This window comes from Ursus americanus, chromosome 12, assembly GCF_024610735.1.
Source record: "Ursus americanus isolate L20-20 chromosome 12, mUrsAme1.1.p, whole genome shotgun sequence".
In the NCBI taxonomy this organism is placed as follows: Eukaryota; Metazoa; Chordata; class Mammalia; order Carnivora; family Ursidae; genus Ursus; species Ursus americanus.
In genome coordinates, this window is record NC_142138.1 from 69,496,777 (window position 1) to 69,517,211 (window position 20,435).

At 42.6% G+C, this 20,435-nt stretch overlaps 1 pseudogene; it reads left to right on the forward strand.

Moving 5' to 3' along the window:
* The first annotated feature begins 5,178 nt into the window (after window positions 1–5,178).
* LOC123779201 (cytochrome b-c1 complex subunit 7 pseudogene) lies at window positions 5,179–5,502 on the forward strand (annotated as a pseudogene).
* The last annotated feature ends 14,933 nt before the right edge of the window (window positions 5,503–20,435 follow it).

The following is a 20,435-nucleotide window of genomic DNA, read 5'->3' on the forward strand; positions in this document are numbered from 1 at the left end:
ACAAAAACATTGCAAGAATAGTAACAATCTATATCCCTCACCTAAGTGCACCAGTTAAGTGCACATTTACTTTCTTTCTCTCTATATACACGTTTGAAAGTACCTTGCAGACATCTCAAAATAATTGGTTGGGCCACTGTTGCTCCTTTCCTTGGGCAATGTCCCTCAAAAGCAGCCTCTGCAGGACCTTTCCTCCAAGGCCACGGGAGGGCACTGTCCTCTGGAGGAGGCCCCTCCTGTCCCTTCAGGAACCAGACACCTGTTGCCTTCAGGCTGTAGAGAAGCTTCAGGCAGGCCCAGTGTTCTTTGTCTCTCCCAGATTTTGCGGGCTAGGTGGGCCCTGTGCTTGTAGGAATACGATTAGGTTGTCATGCCCCCAGCACCGACCGCCTGCCCTCTGGACTCCTTCTGGTGGCTTTGGTGGGCAGTGGGTCTAGGGTCAGCCTGAGCTCTAGAAGCCCCCGCCCAAGGGAGAGACTCTTCAGGGAAGTGCAGCTGCCCCTTGGCTCCTGCCCTCCTGGCTCTCTGTGTCCTGCAGGGATCTTAAAGGGTCCTGGCCCAACAAAAGGTGAAGAATCCTTTCCTGTGGTGGCAGGATGAGGGGCACCGGAAAAGACACACTTCAAAGGCAAGGGGAAAGTTTTCAAGAGCTTTCCAGAATTGTCTGCCTTGGTGCCATCAGGGAGGTGGCTGCCCTGTGATGATGGTGCTTAGTCTTATCTTGTTCTGGCTTTGAGCTGGTCCTGGCTCCAGTCTGAGTCCAAGCAGACACAGGCAACTTAATTTGAGGTGTGTATTCAATTGTGCTTCTTCCCCAAGTGGGGTAGTGACTGAGCTGCTATTCCTAGAATCCTAGAGGAGTTTAAGGATGTTTTTGATATTTTTTCCTTACATTTCTGTAGAGACCCTTGAGAAAATGGATGCATGAAGGTCTTTCACAAAAGCAGTTGCTTCCTGCTTTCTGCTAGATATACTCTCCTATAAGAAGAACCACCCAAGTGAAAAAATTCATTTGACTTAAGGATGCTTCTGTCTGTACGCTTTCCTTAATCCTGATTAAAATTTCTCATTTGGTGTCCTCTGGGCCAGCAGAAATACACACATACATACGTACGTATATACATACATAAAAGGCAAGAAAATAGGTGGTGCAGGTAATGAAAAGCTAGAAATACAACTGCACCCTTATAAAACATTATTACCTACATCAAAACAAACAATACAAAGTCAAAAGAGGAGAAAGTAGAGCCAACATGGCAGTCTGTGTTTCCTGGACCTTGGTGCTGCACTTGGTGGTGGTCTGTGATATGGGTAACACTTGGTCTCATGACTGGTCTGTCTAGTTCAAGTGTATAATCAAGGACTGACTTGGGTGGAATGTTCACCATTTTATGACAGCCAAATGCCCTGAGACCTTTAGCCTTGGCTATGGAGCTGTTTAAAACATGATGGCCTGATTAAAGTGTTTGACTTAAAATTTGATCAAATACAAAAAAAACCCAAAACACAGAGTGACAGACGCCAAAGGGATCCTCTATTCCTGAAAGAAAAGCAAGGCAGAGTCATTGCAGCTTGAGAGGAATGACCTGCCAGAGCAATGTAATGAAACGGAAGGGAAAGACGGGGAGGGAAGGAGTCCCACTGCTCTTGGTTTGCAAGGAGCTCTCTCGTGCCTCAGAGTGTGCAAGACCCCCAGCTTCTGAAGCTTCCAGAAGCTCTAGGGTCCAAGGGATAAGAACTTTCAATCTGTGCTTTGTTCTAAATCGGGAGTCCTGACTGAAATGTGGGATTCTGAATCCAGGACGTGAAAATCCTGGGCCCTTACTTCCAGGGAAAGGCAATATAGTCCCTAAGCAGGGGCCTCTGCAGTGCTGAGCTCTCATTTGGCTGAAGCACTGCCTTAGTTCTTTCTGAAGACATTGCTCTGGTTGAATTTTGCATATCACATGCCCTAAATTTGGACGCAGCAGAAATTTATTCAGGAAGGGGTGGAGACACTACAGTGGAGAGATTGCCTCACATGTGAAAAATGAAACTAATGTAACACCCTATGTTAGTTGTATTTGAATGAAAACAGAGAAAAAGAAAAAATATGTCCTTTCAGAAACTGGACAAAATTATTTTTTTTTTGAAAGACTTTAATGTACTCTTTTCTGAAGAGTCTTGCTTGAAAATGCCTTGAGAACTTCAGCCTTCAGCAAGAAATATAGAAGACATCATTTGCGTCCTTGGAGGACTCCAAAGGAACCCTGTAAAATGGTCTAAGCTCGCTGAAGCAATCAAGAGTTAGAAACAAGTTTTGAGCACACCAAGCCTGCCTTCCAAGGAAGGATACAGTTACAAAGAGCCAAATTCTGGCAATACAAGACAACTGCTTTGTAGACAAGTTTTGCCTTTATTTCTAGAGCTCCAGATGAAAGTATTTCAGTTATGTCCACCAATACTCCACTCGTTAGGGCTTTATTTATTTATTTATTTATTTATTTATTTGAGAGAGAGAGAGTGTGTGCCAGAGCAAGTGGGGGGGAGGGAGAGGGAGAGAAAATCCAAACAGACTCAGCCCTGAGCTTGGAGCCTGAGTCAGGGCTGGATCCCATGACCCGAGACAAAAACCTGCGTGGAAACCAAGAGTCAGAAGCCCAACGACTGCGCCACCCAGGCACCCTTTAGGGCTTTTTGTTATCTGATTTAAAAAAAATTTTTTTTTAGCTTATTTTATTTAAATTCAGTTAACATACAGTGATCATCAGTTTCAGATGTAGAGTTCAGTAATTCATCAATTGTAATTAACAACCAGTGCTCATTACATCAAGTGCCCTCCTTAATGCCCATTATCCAGTTACCCCATCCCCCTCCCCTCCAGCAACCCTCTGTTTCTTATGGTTGACAGTCTCTCATGGTTTGTCTCCCTCTCTGATTTTATATTATTTTATTTTTCCCTCCCTCCCCCTATGATCCTGTTTTGTTTCTTAAATTCCACATATGAGTGAAACCGTATGGAAATTGTCTTTCTTTGATTGACTTATTTTGCTCAGCATAATACCCTCAGTTCCATACACGTCAATGTAAATGGTAAAATTTCATCCTTTTTGATGGCTGAGTAATATTCCATTGTAGTCATATACCATCTTCTTTATCCATTCATCTGTCGATGGGCATCTGGGCTCTTTCCATAGTTTGGCTATTGTGGACATTGCTGCTATAAACATTGGGGTGCAGGTGCCTCTTCAGATAACAGTGTTTGTATCCTTTGGGTAAATACCCAGTAGTGCAATTGCTGGGTCGTAGGGTAGCTCTATTTTTAAATTCTTGAAAAACTGGTTAGTGTAAATGCCTGATCCAATATATGGTCAGGAGGGAGTAAAGGGTGTGTGTGTGTGTGTGTGGGCACAAGAAAGTAACATGGTAGCAGAGATCCACTTTGCTGAAGTTCCCAGTCCTATTTCTCTGTGAGGTGCCGTTGTTCTGTTGTGTTTAACACTGTTGTAGTGACATCCTTGGTTAGACCTGAGTTGTAGTAAGTGAAGTGGTTCCAGTAGAGCATAAGCTTACACATGGGTTCTCAGAATTTGTTCTGGATTATCTGGAATTGGGTCTTAGACCTGATTAGATTTGAAGGTATTAAGGGTCCTGATGTGAGGGCATATCGTCAGTTTGTTGCAGGAATTCTCTGCCTTTGGTGCCCACAGTTCTTGGTCACACCACTTCCAAGAATGAGGAGGTAGACCAGACGAAGAGTGGTGGGCAGCAAAGCAAAGTTTATTGAGCAATAGTATAAAGCTCCTGGAGAGGGAGGGAGCCCAAGTGCGTTGCCTCCAGAGTTTCTAAGTTCAGGGGTTTTTATGAGCTCTTCTGTGGAGCTGTCTTAAGCAATCAGGGTGTAATGAGTCGTGGCAATCAGGGCTTTGGTCAGGCATCTATCTACCAATTAGGTTAATGTCTCTATGCTGATGGTCTTTTTTTGCTGACATCTGGGGGCTTATGTCTTAACTGCCCCTTGCCCGTGATATTGACAAATGCTTTGTGGTTAATTGTCTTATTTTAAGACGTTTTGCAGAAGTCATTTCTGCAAAGGTTGCAAAACATAAAGCCAGTGTGGTCCTATGCTGTTAAACAGGATGTTAGTGCCGTTTTATTTTTGCTGTCCTGACTCCGTATTTTCTTGTTGGGGACCCTGACCCTGACTACCTAACTGTCCAACTAACTCTTAACAAGTTCATGGCATGCAGTAGCAACATTTACTCAAGAGGCTCTCACTGTTCATTTGCTTTGTAGACTGAAAACGTGCACCAAAAGGTGGCCTGTTGCAAATGAAGTTCGAGCGCCGGAACTTCTTTGGTATATTACAGAGGAAAGTATCCAAAGGTTTAGGGAGATCAGGGTGCTAGAGTGAATTTGTCATGTAAGACAAACTCATTTACCCCTGTGTATATCCTCTGGAAAGGTCAAGAAGAACACTACTTTGAAGAAGGCTGTGGGGTATACATTCAAGAAGCCTTTCTGTGCGTCTTCAAAGGATTCTGTGGTGGTTGTTTTGGGAAGGACAGTGGGAACTGCTGCCATTGAACTGTGATCCCTGAAATTAACGGGGATAATAGGGAGCTGGAGTTGAGAGGGTCACGTGACAACAATTAGTCTCCAAAGACAAGGTGATCACACTTAATACGATGGATAGCAGACCTAAAGACTAATCAGAATGGCTCAGCTCCCTTTGTCATTAACTCAGCAGTGTCCCTAGGTCTGAAGTAGATGGGTAGCCTATTAGTTTTGCTTGATCCGTAAAGGCAGAGACATTTTAGGTCTAGTGAACATGTCTGACTTGAATCACAATAGCCCCAGATCCTCGACAAATTCACAATCATAGAGCCCTTTGAATGAAGGGAAGATAGGTCCCCTCAAAGAAAGGTGCTATTTATACGGCTAAAAATTAATGCTCTCAGACCTTTAGCCAAATAGCATGTTCATGCCAGAGTCATCTGAGTAGAATGCTCTATTAGTTAAAGATAACTTTATATCAGAATGTTTGACAATTCTACCATAATAAATATTACTTTACCTTAGCTATTATTGGTTATGCTTAATTGCTAAAAAATATTACATAAGGATTATCATTGGGGCTGATTATCAGTTAAATCAGAATGAGATAAGTTTAGAATTTGAACATCTAGTCGGGTCAAAATGGCGAACAGGCCTGCTGTTGCAGCATCAAGCCCGTGGCTGGAGGGTATTTGAAAATGGTATTACAGTGCTGCTGGGTTCAATAAAGTGGGGTTAATGCAAGATGAGATGTGAAAGAGGCCATAAGAAGGCTTCCCGAGATCCTTTAAAACGACAGGATGTTTCACATTAAGAGGGTACTGGACCTGACCATAAAGCATCAGATCTTGCCTAAAGAGTAGTGGACAAAATATGAGGAGGATAAATTCTACCTTGAACCATATCTGAAAGAAGTTATTTGGGAAAGAAAAGAGAGAGAAGAATGGGCAAAGAAATAATCATGGAGTTGAAATCTGTGGTTGCAGCTGCCCTCAAATATTTTTAAGTTGAGTAAACCTGAAATGTACAATTTAGAAGTATCTGAGCTGCCAATGTATTACTTTATTTTTTTTAATTTAATTTAATTTTATTTTTTTTAAAGATTTTATTTATTTATTCGATAGAGATAGAGACAGCCAGCGAGAGAGGGAACACAAGCAGGGGGAGTGGGAGAGGAAGAAGCAGGCTCATAGCAGAAGAGCCTGATGTGGGGCTCGATCCCATAACGCCGGGATCACGCCCTGAGCCGAAGGCAGACGCTTAACCACTGTGCCACCCAGGCGCCCCCCAATGTATTACTTTAAATAAATGTCTATTGTGAAAAAAAAAGAATTTGAACATCTATTTGACTGTCATGAGATTTTCCTTTAGTAGGAAGAGCAGCGAGTTACATATTTAGGCAGCATTTAACAATTTCATAGGAGCATACGATGAAGTTACTTATAACAACATTTGGTATTTTTAACTTTAGCCATTCCAGATAGGTGTGGAGTGATATCTCATTGTGGTCTTAATTTGCCTTTGCCTAATGGCTAGTGATGTTGAATGGCTTTTCATGTGCTTATTTGAAGACTTTATATCCTTTCAGGTGAAATATCTGTTCATATCTTTGTCCATTTTCTAATTGGGTCATTATTTTACAAGTGAGTTTTGAAATTCTTTTTATATTCTAGATACTAGTCCTTTGTGGATATATGGTTTGCAAATATTTTCTCCTTGTCTTTTTATTCTCTTCACAAAATCTTTTGTAGAGCAACGGTTTTAATTTTGATATGGTCCAATCTATCCATCTTTCCTTTTATGGATTATGCTTTTGGTGCCAAGATTAATAACTCTTTGCCTACTCCTAAACCCTGAACATTTTCTCCTACTTTTCTAAAAAAGTTTTATAATTTTATTTACATTTTACATTTAAGCATGTGATCCATCTTGGATTACTTTTGTTTAAAGTGCGAGATTTAAGTCGAGGCTCATTTTTTTGCCTATAGATGTCCAATTGCTCCAGCATCATTTGTTGAAAAAGGCTATCCTTCCTCCATTGAATTGCTCTTGCACCTCATAAAAAATCAGTTGGGGGGCGCCTGGGTGGCTCAGTTGTTGGGCGTCTGCCTTCGGCTCAGGGCGTCATCCTGGAGTCCTGGGATCGAGCCCCACGTCGGGCTCCTCTGCTGGGAGCCTGCTTCTCCCTCTCCCACTCCCCCTGCTTGTGTTCCCTCTCTCGCGGGCTGTCTCTATCTCTGTCAAATGAATAAATAAAATCTTAAAAAAAAATCAGTTGGACATGCTTGTGTGGGTCTCTTTGTGGGTTCTCTGTTCTGTTCCATCGATCTGTCTATCCCTTCACACTACCACACTGTATGGTTACTGTAACTATATAATAACCCTATATAATAACCTACCTAATCAGGTAGAATGATTCCTCCCCTTTTCTTCTCCTTTTTCAAGATCATTTTAGCTATTTAAGAGTCTGTTATTTCCATAGAAGTTTTACAATATGCATATCTATGTCTGTAAATACTTTGCTGGGATTTTGCTAGGAATTACACTTACCCTGTAGATCAGTCTGGGGAGAGTTGACATCATTACTATCTTGAGATGTCCGGTCATGAACACAGTATCTCTCGCTGTTTTTAGGTTTTTTAAATTTCTTTCATCAGTGTTTTATAATTATTAGCATACAAATCCTTTATTTGCTTTTTTAGATTTATACCAAAGTATTTCATTTTCTTTGGAGCAATTGTAAATTGTATTGTTTTTAAATTTCAATTAAATTCAATTAAATAATTTCCATATATTCATTGTTAGTGTATAGAAATACAGTTGATTTTTGTGTGTTGATCTCATCTTCTGTAACCTTGCTGAATTCCTTTATTAGTTCTAGGCTTGTTTTTTCCTTGGAATTTTCTATATAGACAGTTACGTCATCTGCAAATAGGGACAGTTTTCTTTCTTTCTTATTAATCTATATGCCTTTTATTTCTTTATTCTTGCCTTAGTGCAGTGGCCAGAACTTGCAGTATGATATTGAATACAAGTCTTGAGAGCAGACATTATTTTCTTCTCCCTAATCTGTGGGGGAAAGTGATGAGATAACAAAAGGCAAGCTGAGGGTAAAGGGCAAACTGACACTCCACATACCACCTCCGTCTCTCAAAGTGGGAGCGGGATGTATGTGACATTTCTCAGGCACTCATGACTGTCCAAGAACAAAGGAAGGAAAAAGCAAATGGTTAACTGATAAATACCACAGCCATATAGGACATAAAAGTCCATCAGTTTGTAACTGTCTTAATGATTTACAAGAAAAGCACAATCTTGAGAATAGTCAGACCTCCAGGAACCTATAGACTCAATTTCCTGGAGCCCTAACGTCACCTTCCGCCTCCATAGGATAAAAAACCCTGTATAATCGGTTACTCCTCATACTTAAAATACATCTTTTTCTGCCCATGGGTCCTATCCCTGTGTTTTAACAAAACCACCTTTTTGCATCGAAAACATCTCAAGAATTCTTTCTTGACATTTCGCTCTCGGACCCAAACACCAAATTATACCGGAAAGCGTACAGTATTTCACCACTAAGTATAATGTTCCTATAGGGTTTTTTTTGGTAAATGCTCTTTATTAGATTGAGGAAGTGCGTCTCTAGTCCTATTTATCTGAGAATTTTGTTCGTGAATGGGTATTGGATTTTGTTGAATACTTTTTCTGTGCCAGTTGGTGTGATAGTATGTTGTGTCTTCTTTAGCCTGTTGAGACAGTGAATTATGCAGATGCCACTTTAGACAGTAGACTCGAGCAATGGAAACCTGACCGTGGCAGAAGGGCCCACGGCAGCCTCCTGGCTGAACACAGACAAGCCCTCAGGCAGCCCGCCTCAGAACATCCATAGGCTCCAGCTAACCAATGGCCTACTTACAACCAGTCATGGTAACCAAAAGGGGACAGTTCCATACGTTGCCACACCTCCTCATCTTCCCTCTTTAACAACAGCATCCTTGTGGCAGACAGCCTCTCTGCTGTCTTGCCCACTGCTCCCTATCTCCTTTGTTCTGCCTTGGGTGAATCCTTTCACTACCCATGCCACTGACTTCCACCTGATTGTTGCCCCACATTTGGGGGCCTCCATCTGATCAAAACAAGACACCACAAATTATATCAATTAATTTTTTAGTGTTGAACCAACCTCGAACACTTGGAATAAATCCCACTTTGTCATGGTGTATAATTTTTTTTTTAAAGACTTTATGTATTTATTTGAGAGAGAGAGAGCACAAGCAGGGGGAGCAGCAGGCAGAGGGAGAGGGAGAAGCAGGCTCCCACTGAGCAGAGAGCCCGATGCAGGGCTCGATGCGGGGCTCGATCCCAGGACCCTGGGATCATGACCCCAGCCGAAGGCAGACGTTTAACCGACTGAGCCACCCAGGCGCCCCTATAATTCTTTTTATACGTTGCTGGATTCAATCTGCTAGTATTTTGCTGCTGATTCAATCTGCTAATATTTTTGCATTTAAGTTCATGAGGGTTTACAGTTTTCTTTTGTACTATCTTTGCTTGGTTTAGGTATCAGGGTAATATTAGCCTCATAAAATGAGTTGGAAGGTGTTCCTTTCTCTTGTATATTCCAGATTCGATTGTGTAAAATTAATATTACTTCTTTAAATGTTTCATAGACTTTTCCAGTGAAACCATCTGGGTCTGGAGATTTTTTTATTGGGAGTTATTTAATTACAAATTAAATTCTTCGATCTTACAGGATTTTCAGGCTGTCTATTTCATCTTGGTTGAGTTTTACTAGTTTGTAGTTATTGAGTAATTAGCCAAATGCTTCTAAATTTTTGAACGTGTTTTTTGTTATTCATAACGAGCCTCTTTCAACAGCACCTGAGTTTATGTTAATACGGGGACTTTTGGAAAGCCCTTAAGGAAGAGAGCTGGTTGCCAGGGGAACTAATCGTGGTGAGAAGGTTGGAACTTTCAGTCCCACCCTCTTACCCCTGGGGAGGGGAGAGGGACTGGAGGTTGAACCAATCACCAACAGCCAGTGATTTACTCCATCTTGCCTATGTAATGAAGCCTCCGTCAGAAATCCCTGACCTACAGGGTTCGGTGAGCTTCCAGGGTGGTGAACGCATGGAGCTGCTGGGAGAGTGGCGAGCCCAGAGAGGGCATGGAAGCTCTGCACCCCGTTCCACATACCTTGCCCTATGCATCTCTTCCATCTGGTTGTTTCTGAGTTATACATATATTTTTATAACAAACCAGTAACCTAGTAAGTAAACTGTTTTCCTGAGTTCTGTGAGACACTCTAGGAAACTAATGGAACCCAAGGAAGGGGTTCTAGGAACCTCCGGTTTATAGCTGGTGGGAAGCATGGTGATTGGCATCTGAAATGGGACGGAGGCAGTCTGGTGGGACTGAACCCTTCACCTGGGGGATCTGACACTATCTCCAGGTAGACAGTGTCAAAATTGAGTTAAATTGTAAGACACCTAACTGGTGTTGCAGAATTACTTGATGTGTGGAAAATTCATATAGCTGGTGTCAGAAGTAAAGTAGTGTTGTAATACGGAAACTAAAGGACACAAACCAGGGATGTTTTTCTTTTACAACAAGTTCACTGTGGGGTAAGTTACTCTCCTAGTTCTCACTGCTTCACTCAGGACGCTCTTTGAGGAGTCTAATGATGCCATAGGCGTTCCTCAGTGTCCGCTGAGTTTTTTGAACCCAGCCCGAAGATCTTTATTCTCATTCTCTCCACTGTTGGCTACCACATGCTCTGCCATTATCTTGACTTTCTTTGGATAATTTTCATCTTCCAAACTTGCTGATTTTCTTCCACTTGCTCTTTTAGCTCTGGACTCAGGGTATTGGCTCAGCTCTGGTTCTTAGAGGAAACACACACAGTAGGAGCCACGGTCAGGTCCCAGCTGCGGTCCCCAGGGCATGTTGAATACACACTTTGGTGCCACATGGACTCAGAGAAAAAAAAGAATGGGAAAGACCTCGAAGAGCATAAATAATAACCTTATTTTATTGATGAAGAAAACAGACCCAGACTAAGAGATATTCCCAAGCTCCCTCACTACTAGACGGCAGCAGAATCACCACATAAAGCCTGGCCTCAAGCTTCTCTGTCCAAAGCACATAACACACCCCAGGGAACCCACATCTAAATTTCAGGGGACCTTGGGTCAAACATAGGTATTTCCACTGTTAAAACAAAGAGTCTTTCCTGGGACAATTCTTTTATCACAATTCTATAGTCCTATTATTTATACTCAGTCAATTTTCAGTTGTGGCTGACACAATGGGATCGAGGAACACAAGTATTAAGTAAAATTGATCACAGCCATAATTAAAATGTATTGATGTGCTTGTCTATAAGACATCGGGCTCCTTTGCTAGAAGGTCCTCTTCCTGAGAGAAGGCACTCTGTCTGCCTTGTTCACCTCCTCTTCCCAGTGCCGCACAAGAAACTACCAGATAAGACATTCAGTAAATATTTGTGAAATGGATAAATAACAGTTACGAGGAATAGCTTTTACTGTGTTGTCCAGTCCTAATCATGTTTCCAAACAAATCCTGTTCTGGGTCTTGCTGAAGAAATAAAAGTATGGCCTTAGGACACGCAGCCCAAGATCTGATATTTTCATTTATTTGTTGTCTTTAAAGTAAGCGCTACACCCAACATAGGGCTTGATCCCACAACCCTGAGATCAAGAGTCACATGCTGTACTGACTTAGCCAGCCAGCCAGGCACCCCATTAAGCAGTCCAAAATTTCAATACCAGCTTCATCACATATCACATATGCTTAAATGGATGATGTCACTATCCTCTTTCAGCCTATTCTGTTCACATCTAAAATAGAGAAGGAAGCATTAACCAGGAGAGTTTCTGGGTGCTCAAATTAACATCAGCAGAGAAAGCTCCCAGTCCCAGCATCATAGTCATTAGTGTGCTTGTTAAAAATATCTGGGGAAATATATGAAAAATCCACAGTTAACATCATACTCAATGCTGAAAAACTGAGAACTTTTCCTCTAAGATCAGGAGTAAGGCAAGGGTGTTCACTCTTACCACTTTCATTCAACACAGTATTGGAAGTCCTAGCCACAGGAGTCAGACAAGAAAAAGACATAAAAGGCATCCAAATTGGTCAGGAAGAAGTAAAATTTTCACTATTAGCAGATGACATGATACTGTATATAGGAAACCCTAAAGACTCCACCAAAAAAAATTTGGAACTCAGTAAAGTTGGAGGATACAAAATTAATATACTGAAATCTGTTGCATTTCTATACACTAATAATGAAGTAGCAGAAAGAGAAATTAAGAAAACAATTCTATTTACGATTGCACCAAAAAGAATAAAATACCTAGGAATAAACTTAACCAAGGAGGCGAAATGCCTATACACCAAAACCAATAAAATGTTAATGAAAGAAATTGAGGATGACACAAATAAATGAAAAATGTTCGATGCTCATGGATTAGGAGAATAAATATTGTTAAAATGTCCATACTACCCAAAACAATATATAGACTTAATGCAATCCCTATCAAAATATCTACAACATTTTTCACAGAACTAGAATAAATAATTCTAAAATTTTGTGTGGAACCACAAAACATCCTGAACATCCAAAGCAATCTTGAAAAAGAACAAAACTGGAGGTATTGCAATCCCAGATTTCAAGATATACTACAAAGCTGTAGTAACCAAAACAATGTGGTACAGGAACAAAAATAGATAACGTGGATCAACAGAACAGAACAGAGAGGTCAGAAATAGACTCATGCTTTTTTTTTTTTTTTTTCAGGTAGGGTCCATGCCCAGTGTGGAGCCCAGTGCAGGGCTTGAACTCATGACCCTGAGATCAAGACCTAAGCTGACATCAAGAGTCAGATAATCAACTGAGCCACCCAGGCACCCCTAAACTTATGCTTTTATGGTCAAGTAAGCTACAACAAAGGAGGCAAGAATATAGAGGGGGTAAAAACAGTTTCTTCAATACATGGTGTTGGGAAAATTGGACAGCTACACGCAAAAGAATGAAACTGGACTGCTTTCTTGTACCCTACCCAAAAATAAACTCAAAATGAATTAAAGACCTAAATGTGAGACCTGAAACCATAAAATTCCTTTAAGAAAACATAGGCAGTGACCTCTTTGACATTAGTTGTAGAAACATTTTTCTAGATGTCTCCGTTGGCAAAGGAAGCAAAAGCAAAATTTAAACTATTGGGACTACATCAAAACAAAAAGCTTTTGCACGGTGAAGGAAATCAACAAAACAAAAAGAGAGTCTACTGAATGGGAGATGATTTTGCAAATGATGTTTCCAATAAGGGGCTTAATATCCACATATATAAAGACCTTATACAACTCAATACCGAAAAAACAAATAATCCAATTAAAAAATGAGCAGAGAACATGAATAGTCATTTTTCCAAAGAAGACATACAGATGGGCCAACAGACACATGAAAAAAGATGTTCGTCAAAACCACAATGAGATATTCCCTCACACTTGTCAGAATGGTTAAAATAAAAAACACAAGAAGTAAGTGTTGGTGAGTAAGGACGTGGAGAAAAAGGATCCCTTGTGCACTGTTGCTGGGAGTGCGAGTTGGTGTGGCCACTGTGGAAAACAGTACGGAGGTTCCTCAAAAAATTAAAAATAGAACTACCAATATGATCCAGTAATTCTACTTCTGGGTATTTACCCAAAGAAAATAAAAACACGAATTTGAAAAGATAAATGCACCCCTATGTTTATTGCAGCATTATTTACAATTGCCAAATTATGGAAGCAAGTGACCACCCATAGAGGAATCGACAAAGAAGATGTGATTTATATACAACGGAACATTACTCAGCCATAAAAAGAATAAAATCTTGCCATTTGCAACAACATGGATGGAGCTACAGGATAAAATGCTAAGTGAAATAAGTCAGAGAAAGACAGATACCCTATAATTTCACTCATATGTGGAATTTAAGAACAAAACAAATGAACAGAGAAAAAGAGATGAACAAATCCAGACTCTTCACTATAGAGAACAAACTGGTGATTGCTAGAAGGGAGGTGGGTGGAGGGACAAGCGAAGTAGGTAAAGGAGATTAAGAGTAGACTTATCATGATGAGCACTGAGAAATGTATAGAATTGTTGAATTATTATACTGTGCACCTGAAACTAACACTGTATGAATTATCCTTGAATTTTAAAAAACAGCTGGGGATACAGCCCAAGAAACCACATTTCAGACAAATTCCCCAGGAGATTTTCATGCAAAGGAAAAGCCCCACCATTAAGCAAACAACTTGAGATGAAGACCCCCAAAGCCCTACTTGAAACAAGAGTGACTCAGCTGAAGCATGCAAGTCCTTTGCTCAGGGTGGTCTTGCAACGCTAAGTGTCCCTGTTTTCCGAAAAGGGCGTCCCAACTGATTTGGGAAACAAAAACACTGCTTCCCCAGCGCATGTCTTTGGCTCCTTCTGTTCCCCCCATTTTTCCTCTGCTCTAACTGCTGGGTGATCTCAGCTCTCGTGTGGATCATTTCTTCATGAAGAATCCTGTTACTTGTCTGCTCCTGGTGAAAGAGAGGATGGAGATTAGTCTGGATCTCCATAGTTCTAGGTTTTCTGCTAAGCCACCTCAGTGAGCTGAAAGACATCATGACTGATAAAAAGTCAGGTCAAAAAAGAGGATCCCAGAGGAGCAGAGATCATAAGGGCAGCCCCTCATGGGAGATAGGACAATGGCATGATCAAGGTAGAATCTTTAATATGGGGAAAACATATCAACGAATTATGGAGAGGCTGCCGCGGGAGGTTGAGGACTGTCCAGAGGAATGTGAGAAGAAAGAAAAAAATGGATTAAATGAAGATGGAAACTAACGGTGTTTTAAGGGTGGGGCGGAGGATATTTACGGTTGAGATAGAGTCTCTTGAGAATCCTATCTGCGGTCAAAAGCTTCATTAGCACCCACGACAACTGAGTGCTTGATCACAGGGAGGGAGGCTCCCCGTGCCAGAGCTTAAAGCCGGAGGCACTGCTTGTCGCCCAGGCTCCAACAAAATTGCCAGTTAACTGTCTGGAGTTACAAGCATAGACATAGAATATAAGGAGAGCTTCTTACCCCGAGAGGCTCTGCTCTTTGGTTGTCTAGCCAAACCAATGCCCAATGCAACCTTCTCTAAAAGTCTCCAGGCATTGCCTATTTTAGCAGCCATTTGCAGTCTTTGGACACCTTTCTGCCAAAACTGCCAACCAACCACCTTTAAAAACCTAAAATACTGCTGCTCATTCAACCCTTTCTATGTAAGTACGATACAAGGCGTACATATTCCCACCCCTCTCTTTATTGAGGACTGTCGTAAAGTCATTCCTCATTCTCTTTTAATTAAAACAGATTTTATGGCTCTTTCTCAAACAAAAAATCAATGAGTTTTAGGTATTTCTTCTTTGAGTCCTCTCCAGTTTTCATATGTTCACATTCTTCAAAAAAAATAGTAACTAAAACAAATGTATTATTCTCCTGAAGTACGACTAATTAATTCAGTAGAAGGGTTTCTCCCCCTGACTTTTGGTATTCTTCTTAATATATTCCAAAACCATTTTCCTTTTCCTTGCAGTGGAATATATTGATGTCTCATTTAAATTGAGGTCAGTTTTGACCTCCTAATGTCTTATCTCTCATTACCTGTGGGATGCCTTTGTTTTTGCTTTTTTTGTATAAATATTATTCTTCTACTTGTTGGTTTTACATTTCATTCCGGCTATATAAGCTCAGTTTTCAATAAATCTCCTTGAATATAGATGTGGACACCCATTTTGATGATGACTTGCCCATCTGATGGTTTTTTAAATTCTTTTATTCAGGTTACCAGTATGCTGAACATGAGAGCACTCAGGAGGAATCTTGACCGATTTGCTGGAGGTTGCCATAAAGCCATTGCATATGGCCCATGAATGTGACCTTTCTACAGAACATGGTAAAATCTGGCCCTTAGGTATTTGGTGGGTAATCCATGCCCCACACGTGCAGTGGTGTTGAGTGGTGTTGCAGCCGAGATCGTCAAGGGATGCGCAGGTGTGGCAGGGGAGGGGCTTATGTGACCCACGTTGTGTCTCCACGCTCACTGAGGGTGAAGCAGGAGACTGAGGAGGACGTCTTGGAGTATATGTCTCGATGGCTTTGCAGCTAGGCTGCTGGTACCACGTGTTTGATCCCAGACACCTGCCCATGTGCAGCAAAATGTTTATGAGAAAGTGAAGGAAGAAAGACCAGGGAAAATCACTTTCGAAAGCTGTTGTCTTCCTTACTCTGCTCTGCACTACACCTGGCTGCACGGCGCTGTTGCTTTGTGAAATGTCTCAAACACATTTCTGAACTCTCTTCTCCGGTAACTACGGGACGGGCCATTGTGTCAGAAAAAGACATTCTAATCGAGTCTTTTATTTTAAAAACTATCAAGGCCTACTTAAAACCCTGTGCTTACATGATGCCACTTAGTGATGAGTTATTGACAGTGACAATAAGAATAAGCACAATAACAGACTAACTGAGCAGTTGTGTACCGGGTACCATGATAAGCCCAGTACAAACATTAACTCATGTAAATCTCCCATAATTTTTTTTTAAAGATTTATTTATTTATTTGAGAGAGAGAGTGTGTGTGAGCAGGGGGAGGGGCAGAGGGAGAAGGAGAGAGAGAATCCTCAAGCAGACTCCCCAGTCATTGTGGAGCCCGATGTGGGGCTTGATCTCATGACCCTGAGATCATGACCTGAGCTGAAACCAAGAGTTGGACGCTCAACCAACTGGACCACCCAGGTGCCCTGAAATCTCCTATTAACTTTTGAGGAAATGTTATTATTATGCATAGTTTACCAGAAAAGAAGCTGAAGATTAGGGAGACCAAATAATTTTTTTGCTCAGGTGCTCAGGTTTTGAGGGTGCGACAGGGAATTGCACCCAGACTATCTACGTCTAAATACTAAGGAGCGTCTCCCCGCCCAGAAGATAATGTCTAACTTCAATGATGACTGCCAGTCTTAAAGTACTTTTTGTATACATGCCATTGAATTCTATCAACTGAAAGTAGATCCAGATTTTTAAAATATTCTTTATATTTAATCCATTAGAATGTTAATACTGGAAGTACACCAGATCCATCTTCTCAAACTCTCTCATTTTCTTTTTTCTTTTTTTCTTTTTTAAAAAGATTTTATTTATTTATTCGACAGAGATAGAGACCACCAGCGAGAGAGGGAACACAAGCAGGGGGAGTGGGAGAGGAAGAAGCAGGCTCCCAGCGGAGGAGCCTGATGCGGGGCTCGATCCCATAACGCCAGGATCACGCCCTGAGCTGAAGGCAGACGCCTAACCAGTGAGCCACCCAGGCGCCCCTCAAACTCTCTCATTTTAAGAGGACAGGATATAGGTTTAATTTTTTTAACTGGCAAATAATGCTGTTTTTGATAATATGTTAGAAATACTCCTCGATTATACAAATAACATAGAAGACGACCAGCAATCACATACAGTAGTTTAACATTTGCACTTAATGTTTGATTACAAACAGTACTGCCAACTGTAAACTCAGTTGGTCCCCCCATGAGGAAGTGACTTTATGAATCAGTTTGCTTAAAGCTGAAAGTCAGTGAGTGGTGCTCGCAGTATCGAGGTACGTACGTATGGATGGATGTATTTATGACTGTTTTTAGTTTCAGAGGTGGAGTTTGCATATAACATCCAGGCCTCATTACATCAAGTGCTCTCCTTAATGACCATCACCCAGTTACCCCATCCCCCCGCTCACCTCCCTCCAGCAGCCCCCAGTTTGTTTGAGAGACAGACAAACCCCAAGAGACTCTTAACTAAGGAAACAAACTGAGGGTTGCATTACCAAGGTATTTAGGCCAAGATGCTCAGAGCCTGGCCCCAGAGATCCCCGAGCCTTTGTCTCTTGTTCACTCATGCTAGAGTTACTCCTGTCCTGTAGCAGCAACGGCCATTAGTGACCAGGCCACATCCCAAACGGCTCTGTCTTAGAATGCGCATCTGTTCATCCTTCGGGTCGCTGTCTCACTCAAGACTGTCGCCGAAATCAGGGGAAAAGGAACAGAGAGACCTGTTCACAGAGGCAGAAGTGGAGCTATTCAAGGCAACCGACTTCAGTGAGGAGGACTTCAAAAAAAGCTTTTCAAGCATGAGAAGTGATGTTCATGCAGAAATTTAAGGGCCCAGTGCTAGATCTGACTCGTCACAAGAGAAGAGACCTCTGGGAAGAAAGGAGGAGAGAGCCTGCCTTGAGGATGTGAGGTGTGTTGGTTTGGAAGCTACGGTCTGTCAGCTTCAGGCACTGGCTTCTGAGTGCCTCCGAGCCAGCCGCTCCCATCAGACTGTGCCGGGGGGGGGGGGGGGCACCCGAGGGCAGGAGAATGAGAGGGATTTGCTTCTTCCTGTTTTCTCACTCTTCCTTTTCTGCATCACCTCAGCAACCCTTCTGCACTGTGTCAGGTGTTTCTGGTGGTTACAGTTGGCCCCAGATTCTAGATTTCCCCCATTCCCAGAACGGTTTTTAGCGGCCCCCTTCAGAGAGTCTGGCCTCAGCGCCCCGCGTCTCCTGCTCTGAGCTGCAGGGCAAGCGGGTCTCCTCAGAGCCCCCGAGGCACGGGCGCCAGCACCAGTTTGCCAGTGTCCCCTCCTTGGAGGTCTGGATCTCGGCTCTGCGAGGGGTCTTTTCAGGCTCTGGAGGCACTACCAAAGGTGGACGGCCCCTCTCCTCAGGTGCAAACTTTGCAGCGTCCCTCCCTCTGACTCCTCAAGGCTTAGCCAACTACTGGACCAAAGATTTGGGTCCTAATTCCGGGGGCCTCACCTCCTCTGATTACCTGCGGTAACAGCAATAGCTAGACAGTCTTCACTTCAGAGCTTTGATTCCAGCTGGGGCCTCTCTTCCAAGCGTCCAGATTCTACAATCTCAGTATATTCTTTTTGGTTTTCCAGCCCTAGCTATGGCAACTATTTCCTGCTCTGTTGATCTGTGTTGACCTGGTGTTTTGTGGTTTGCATGTTGAGCCTCCAACAATTGCTGAATCCCTTCCCTGGTGTGGTTTCTGTTTTCCAGACAACTTCTCATCTTAGTAGTCATTGCCTGGGCCAAAGCTGTGCGACTGAAGGAATGATCACTCGAGCTCTTCCCACTGCGTTGTTTAGCAGTCTCCCACTTTCTTATGGAGGAGAAGAGAAGCATCCCCAGTAAATCCCATCCACTCCATTTTCCAAGATAACTATCATTGGGGAAAAAAAAAAGAAAAACAAGTTATTTCTGTGGGAGAACAGACAATAACAATCCACATTCTATTTTTGACAACTGCGAGTGCTACAGGTGTGATCAGTCTAGAAGTGACTGTTCCATGGCACCGGGCGGGTGGAGAGGCCTGCGTGTCCACCCTGGTTCTGGGTGCTCCTGGGAGTACACTAGGATCGTTCTCCTTGCTTGACTTGAGCTTTGAGGGCTGGGGCGTTGACCCTAAGCTGGAAAGATAAGCCAGCAGCCCCTCTTTGGTGACGGGTGAGAGCTCTGTTTCTATCCAGGCTGCCCAATTCTGAGATGCCCCCAGGCCTTGCTCTTAGTGTTCCATCTGCTGGTCTATAACGTGCTCACATCCTGGCTTTGGGGGCAGTGGTTGGTCAGACTCCCATTCCTCCCCAGACCCCAACCTTTAACATAGGAGCTTCCATGAAGAAATAGCAGAGGGACAGGGAGAGAATCTCAAGCAGATTGTGTGCACAGAGTCTGGCATGGGGCTCAATCTCACAACCCTGCGATCATGGTCTAAGCCCAAATCAAGAGTTGGACGCTTAACCGACTGAGCCACCCAGGCGCCTCTGTAGATTCTAATTTTTTACCTTAACCCACTGTGCCACTATCACTGTTCTAAATGTCATCTGACGAAGATAGTGTGATTTTCCATTGGAAGCCCCTTCTAGCTGTTTTCTGTGGCATTTTCATTTGTCCCCACCATTCTTTGAAGTCTTCCTTGACCGCAGTCTAGACAAAGCCCATCTTGACAATGATCTAACTGGACAGCCCCAGGGTCAGGTGAGGGCTGAAAGCAGTGTTCACTGACCCATGCCCGTTCTCCCACCATTTAGCCAGCAGAGCAACACCACTGCGTGGTGTTGTCAGACTGATCCCTGAGGGGATCCAGGTAGTAAGGCAGTAGGCCCATTTGGGGGCCACCTAATTCATTCATGGGGGGCAGGATTTTCTTTACCTTGAGTTGATCATTTGAAGACAGAAGTTGAAGTAAAAAGCTGCTGTAGCCAGTCCAAGTTTACCTGAGTCTCATTAAAAATCAGGATCACAAATTATGTCTTCGGACTAAGTGCATTTTGCTTAGCATTGGCTAATGATAAGCCAGAAGTGGAAAATCTCTTCCTAACTTTCCACCGACCCCAACAGGACATAGCTGTGACTACTTCTTCTGGGCCACCCTGTAGGTTTGCGGAGATGAGGCCCAGATTCTGCTCATGAGATCAGTAGCTCTAAAATTTGAGAGAATATCAGACCCATACTTCCTAATGCTTTAGAGAGTAAGGTTGTGTTTGTTGGTTGCCTGGCTTCTGGAAGTCTGAATTCACAGGACTAGAGTGTATGGCGTCATCCACTGAGGTTTGATCTGCAGACAGAAAATGGAAGAAACCTAAACAGGAGTCATTTCGTCTTTATCCTATCAATGGCTGGAGTGAGAGTCATGTGGTCCTGAAGACCAAGAGCACAGTGGGCGTCCATAGAAGACAGGCGAAGCAGTGAGCAGCAGCCTGGAATGGGGAAGCAGTACCAATGAAGCAGAGGCTAAGTTCCCTTCCTGGAT